Source organism: Ictidomys tridecemlineatus, unplaced genomic scaffold (assembly GCF_052094955.1).
Source record: "Ictidomys tridecemlineatus isolate mIctTri1 unplaced genomic scaffold, mIctTri1.hap1 Scaffold_145, whole genome shotgun sequence".
Classification (NCBI taxonomy): Eukaryota; Metazoa; Chordata; class Mammalia; order Rodentia; family Sciuridae; genus Ictidomys; species Ictidomys tridecemlineatus.
Window position 1 is genome coordinate 188741 of NW_027521284.1, and position 5280 is coordinate 194020.

Sequence of the window (5280 nt, forward strand, 5' to 3'; positions counted from 1 at the left end):
CTATTAACTAAAATATACTTAAACTTTAGATGTGTTTGTAATTTGGTTAATATAAAATAAGATCTAAAATTTCTTTATTTTCTATGTCCTCATGAGAACCAAGGGGCTGGGAGTTAAACTTCTATCAGGTGTGATTTATATAGAAAGGTTTAAGAAAAATTTCACCCAGTAAAGTAAAAGGCTATAAATGTCTCAGTAAATTAAAACAAAATATGTACAAAATAATTTTCAAAATGTTTACATATAGCTAAATTGGTTACATGAAATTAACACAATCAGCTGAAGTTATTGAAAGATTTTTACTCTTTAAATCCTGCTAAGTTTCTGACATGAGGCCTATTTACCAATATAGATAAGATCTTTTCACAGACCTTTATTACTTGGGCATTCTAACTAAAGGATAAAAGAAATAAGAAATACTGAAAACATTAATCTACTCTCATTCCAATAAAATAATTTTTTATGACTGTTGAGTTTTATTATTTAAAAAAAACTAGTTTTAAAGGATTTAAGGTATATAATATTTTGTTTAAACAATAACTGTTATTTTAAAAGTACCACATTACATTCCATATTTCAAATTTTTCTTTAAAAGCTAAACTTGGTTAATATAAAAAAATCAGTGTAATTATGATAATTATTAATAACATATTAATTGTATCTTTATTTCCCAAATATACACGTCATTAAAGTACAAGATTTAAAAGAACATTTTACTGAGCTGATGTTCTTCAAACAAAAGTTTCTACAACAATAGCTCTTAAACTATATAATAATAACAAATTAATTGGAAATTAATGGTGTTATTTAATATTTTATATTTAAATAAATACGTTATAAAATTTTACGTTACTCTCTACACTGAGAAGTAAACTATATTTCGAAAAGACAATTAAGACACACTGGCTTATTTAAAAGTTAACAATATGAAGTATATAAATTTTTTTGTGTGTGTGGTGTTAGGGATTGAACCGGGGGCCTTGTGCAAGGGAAGCACTTTACCAACAGGTCATGCCCTGCTTTGAAAATATGATTCTTGCCATTTTGTATTTATTTCTTGATAGATTACTTTCACAGTTTTTATTTCACAGCCAGCCCATCTCTCCCATGGGTACCTCGCCCATGCTGGATATGAACGGAGAGCTGTAGGCTAAGTTAGAATACATGATGACGTACTGGAGGCCTCTGGATTTGTACTTCAATCTTCATCTGCTCTATGGAGGAAGAGCAGGGAGTAGACGGGCAGAAGACCGTTAAGGCCAGTTATTTAACTGAATCACATTTTCAGAAGTTTCTTGGGAGCACCTTTAGAAAAGAAACAGGTGTTACTTCGACTCTCTGAAGAAATTCTATCTCAATTCTTCTGGGTGCTCACCTTGGGATATGTATTTCCCTCCATCCATTACCCAAGGATCCAACAGCCTCTATCACCCTCCTCCCTTCTTTCCCACAGGCCAGAATCAGTTCCTGCCCTGCTATAGGCTTTGGTCTCAGGACTGAAGCCCTAATGACTGGATCTGCTCCCTGACTGGAAGTCTGCTCCTCCCCCGATAGGAGGGTCCATAGGACCTGGGGATGCGGAGAGTCCGGCCAAAGAGAGGGGATATGGAACCTAGTTCCCAGACTTTGGGTGGGGTTGCAGATGACATGTTTCTTCCCCCTTCTCCCTCAACCTCTCCTTACCTGGGAGCAGCAGAGCTCTAAAAGTGACTGGCCCTGCCTACTCCCTCCACTCTGGTTAAGTCAGCTGGAGCATCAGGCTCCAGCAGCTGCTCAGCCCCACCAGTCTCTGCAGAGGCTCTGCTCAAGGCAGGGGCTGCTGAGCTGGCTCAGGATCTGGAGTCTGCAGGAGGCTGGGTTCCAGGGCCACAGCCCAATCCTGGTGTTGTAGGAGTCCCCAGAGAACTGGCATCCTCTGCCTTCATCCTGAACAGACTCCACTCTGTTTTCAACTCAGCTTCTGGAAATGAGCCTCCTGTGGGAATGCAGCCCTGAACTCCAGCCTTCCAGTTGGGCTGGGAAAGGCCTTCCCTGTGCCTTACCCTGGCATTAGCCATAGGACCCTCTCTCCCCCTCTCTTTTATATATGAACATAATACCTTTATTTTAAGTTTAAACTCAGTGCCTAACACATGCTAAGCAAGCACTCTACCACTGAGCCAGGACCGAGGTCCCAGGACCCTCTTCTTTGACTGTGGGTATGAAGTCCCTTTCTCTGTACACACTGAATGGAGATACCATGCTGCCATCTTTCAGGATTGGGTATTTCCTTCCTGTGTTCCTGTTATCTCCACACCATGCCCCACTGTGTCCCTCTTATAGAAATCTGGTCTGAATCAGACCTGCATAAGCTAAAACCCTTTAGAATCCACAGGCGGCCTTGGTATGGCCACTCCTCTTTCCCTTGGGCCCTGACAGGGAGGATTTCTCAGAACTCAGGGCTGAGCATGGTCAAGCTATTGCTTCCAGTGACTGGAGGCCTGATTCTTCTGTCTCACCTCAGAATGGGAAGGACCAGTCAAGGTACAGACTAGGATCTTGGGAATTTACTTGCCTGTCCTCATTGCTCCCCCATCTCCCCCATCCCTCTCTTCAATCTGCCTACAATACCTGTCAGAAAAAAATTATGATGCATCCTATGATGAGGATTCTAGTGATTAAAGGTACTGAATTCCAGTGATTAAAGGTACTGGCTGAGGACTTCTCAGTGACTGTGTCTGGGGTGGTGGTTGAAGGTCCTGAAATGAAAACACAAGAGTGTTAGCCCTTCTTCAGACCAAAATATGAGGACATATCTGCTTAGATCCTGCTGCCCCAAGTCATTCAGGAAGGCAGATCTCTGCTATGTGGCAGCTGCTGTGACAGGTCCTGAGAAGTGAGGGAGACAGGAAACAGGCCATGTCTTTAAGGGGCTCATATAAGCTAATGGGAGAAGCCTGGATGACCATACAACTCATCCTTCCTGGTGGCAGAACATGAGGAGACCCATGAGGATGGTGGTGGAGAAGCTGACATGTGAAGTGATTTAGAGGAATTTCCAAAAAGAGACGAGCACATGTCAGACCCAAAGAATGTGCACTAAAAAAGAGGCATTAGGAGGTGAGAAGGGAAAAAGATAGGAAGACTATAACTATGAATGTTAACCTAGGTCTGACTCATGCTTGATGGATTGTACACACACACACACACACACACACACACACACACATAGCAGCATCTCATGTGAATCCCACTTCTTCCCCCTCCTGCCAGTTACCTGTTGGCTCCAACTCCGCCTCCCATTCCTTCAAGTTCTGAATCCAGGTTCTACAGTAACCTATCGAGGACCTGTGCAACAACTCGGTCACCTCCTTGTCATTTTCCCACATTTTTTTCATCCAGTTGGACCCAGGATGTATCTCTCTCCACTTTCTGTTGTCTGAGTCAAAAAGGAGCCACATCTGTTCATTGAAGCCAAACTTCCAGGAGCTGTTGGATTTATGCTGACAACACATCCTGCCCTCCAGGGTGTTCACACCTGCCCCCATCAGAGAGAAATCATCCTCCTTTCTTAACAAATCCTTTGTCCAACTCAGTACCACCTTCCCTGTTTTCCTTCTAATCTGGCTGTGTTCTGTCCTCCAAAACAGCTATGTCTGGGCTTTTAGAGGGACCAACATCTAACTCTTTTTTTATATGCACACAATCAATTTCCTTCAACCAATATCAGTCTCTCATGTCCCTGGACTATCCTTACATACCTCTGGCCATGTCATTTTCTGCTTTAATGTCAGCTAGTTTCTGTTTTAGTGTATTCCCAATATCTCTCAGTGAGGTTTTCTGCTCTTCCCAGGTGACTGTGGCACTCACTTTCCCTCCCAGGGCACTCAAGGAGTTAACCTTGTCCATGCCACAGTCATAGGAGAAAAAATTCTTCTGGTCCACCTGGGCGTGGACTGTACACCATTGCTGTCCAGGTGCTGCCTTAGAAGTCATAGCAAAGGGAGTGAGTGCCTGTGAGGGAAAAAGGCGGGTTGGGCTGGTGAGAAAGGACCCTTTAGGCATCTCCTCTCCATCCCTCTGAAGGGCTGAGCTGGCAGAGCAATAATGGCCCTTCCCAAGCTCTCTGCTTCACCTGTTTAAGGTGAGCATGTTCCCCTCCTTTGAAGTGGAGGGGACAGCAACCTCATGTCCCAGGACATAGCCCACTTCCGCTCTGCCCTTTGAACAATGCCTACACACAGCAGCACATCACCTTGCAATGGTGGTGCCAGGCCTGCTGTGAGGGAAGGGCCTGCCTGGCAGAGGACGATCAGACACAGGAGAAGGGACTGTGCATGCTGAGTCATGGTGGGTGCAGTGAGGATGGGATCACAGCTCCATGAGAAAGAGTTCATAATTATGGTTCATAGCTTTTAGCTTGACTCTTAGGAGATGGCACTACTGTCCCAGGAGATTGCCTTTTTTTAGGTTGGAAAGTGATATTGTAATCTGAATAAAATGAAAAATCCATAGTTTGAAGAAAGGTAGTAAAGGAAGGAATCAGAAGCATGTGCTTTGTGGCTCAGAAAATTGTATATGCCAGGTTAGATATACTAGAAAAGCCAGAAAAATGACCAGTCCACTGTGATTTTTAAGAAAGCCTGGGAGACTCTTGTTTATCAAGTGTATTAAAAATATCTAGTATCCAAACCTGAACCAAAATTAGTGGAAAGGAAGAAATAAATAATAAGTTCAGAGCAGAGCACAAATAATGAATCAGAGACTAAAAAGGAGCACGAGAGAGTAATGAAATAAGGAGCTGGTTCTTCAAAGAACTAAACACAGGTGAAAAGTCAGTAGCTAGACAACTAGGCAAAGTAGAGAGAAGACTCAAATTCAGACAAGAAAAGGGAAAGGTTGCAACTGACACCACAAAAGTACAAAGGATCATTTGAGATTATTAGGAACAAAGATACCCATGTTTGTTATTATTTGCAAAAATTTGGTAACCTAGAATAAATGGAAAAATTCCTGAACACTTACACATATATATCTTACCCAGCCAGATTGAATCATGAATAAATAAAAAAGCTGAGCAGACCTATAATAAGTAACAAGATTGAATCAGTAGTAATAGCCTTCCAGAAAAGAAAATTCCAATACAAGAGAGCTTTACTGCTAAAAGTTCTACCAAATATTTGAAGAACAGTTTCTAGTTCTCCTTAAGTAATTCCCAAAAATAGAAGAGAAAGAAATTCTTCCAAATACATTTGATAAAGCCAGCAATTCCATGATACCAAAACCTGACAACACACACAA

At 42.0% G+C, this 5280-nt stretch overlaps 1 long non-coding RNA gene across 2 annotated transcripts; it reads right to left on the reverse strand.

Annotated features, from left to right (window-relative positions):
* Positions 1-952: 952 nt before the first annotated feature.
* On the reverse strand, positions 953-4166 carry LOC144372682 (uncharacterized). Of its 2 annotated transcripts, XR_013432610.1 has the most exons (3): positions 3257-4166; positions 2611-2738; positions 953-1305 (listed from the first exon to the last, which is right to left on the reverse strand). It is a non-coding gene; the product is annotated as an uncharacterized LOC144372682 (long non-coding RNA). The 2 variants fall into 2 exon arrangements; XR_013432609.1 differs by lacking the exon at positions 3257-4166 and having other exon boundaries at positions 2611-3246.
* Positions 4167-5280: the final 1114 nt, after the last annotated feature.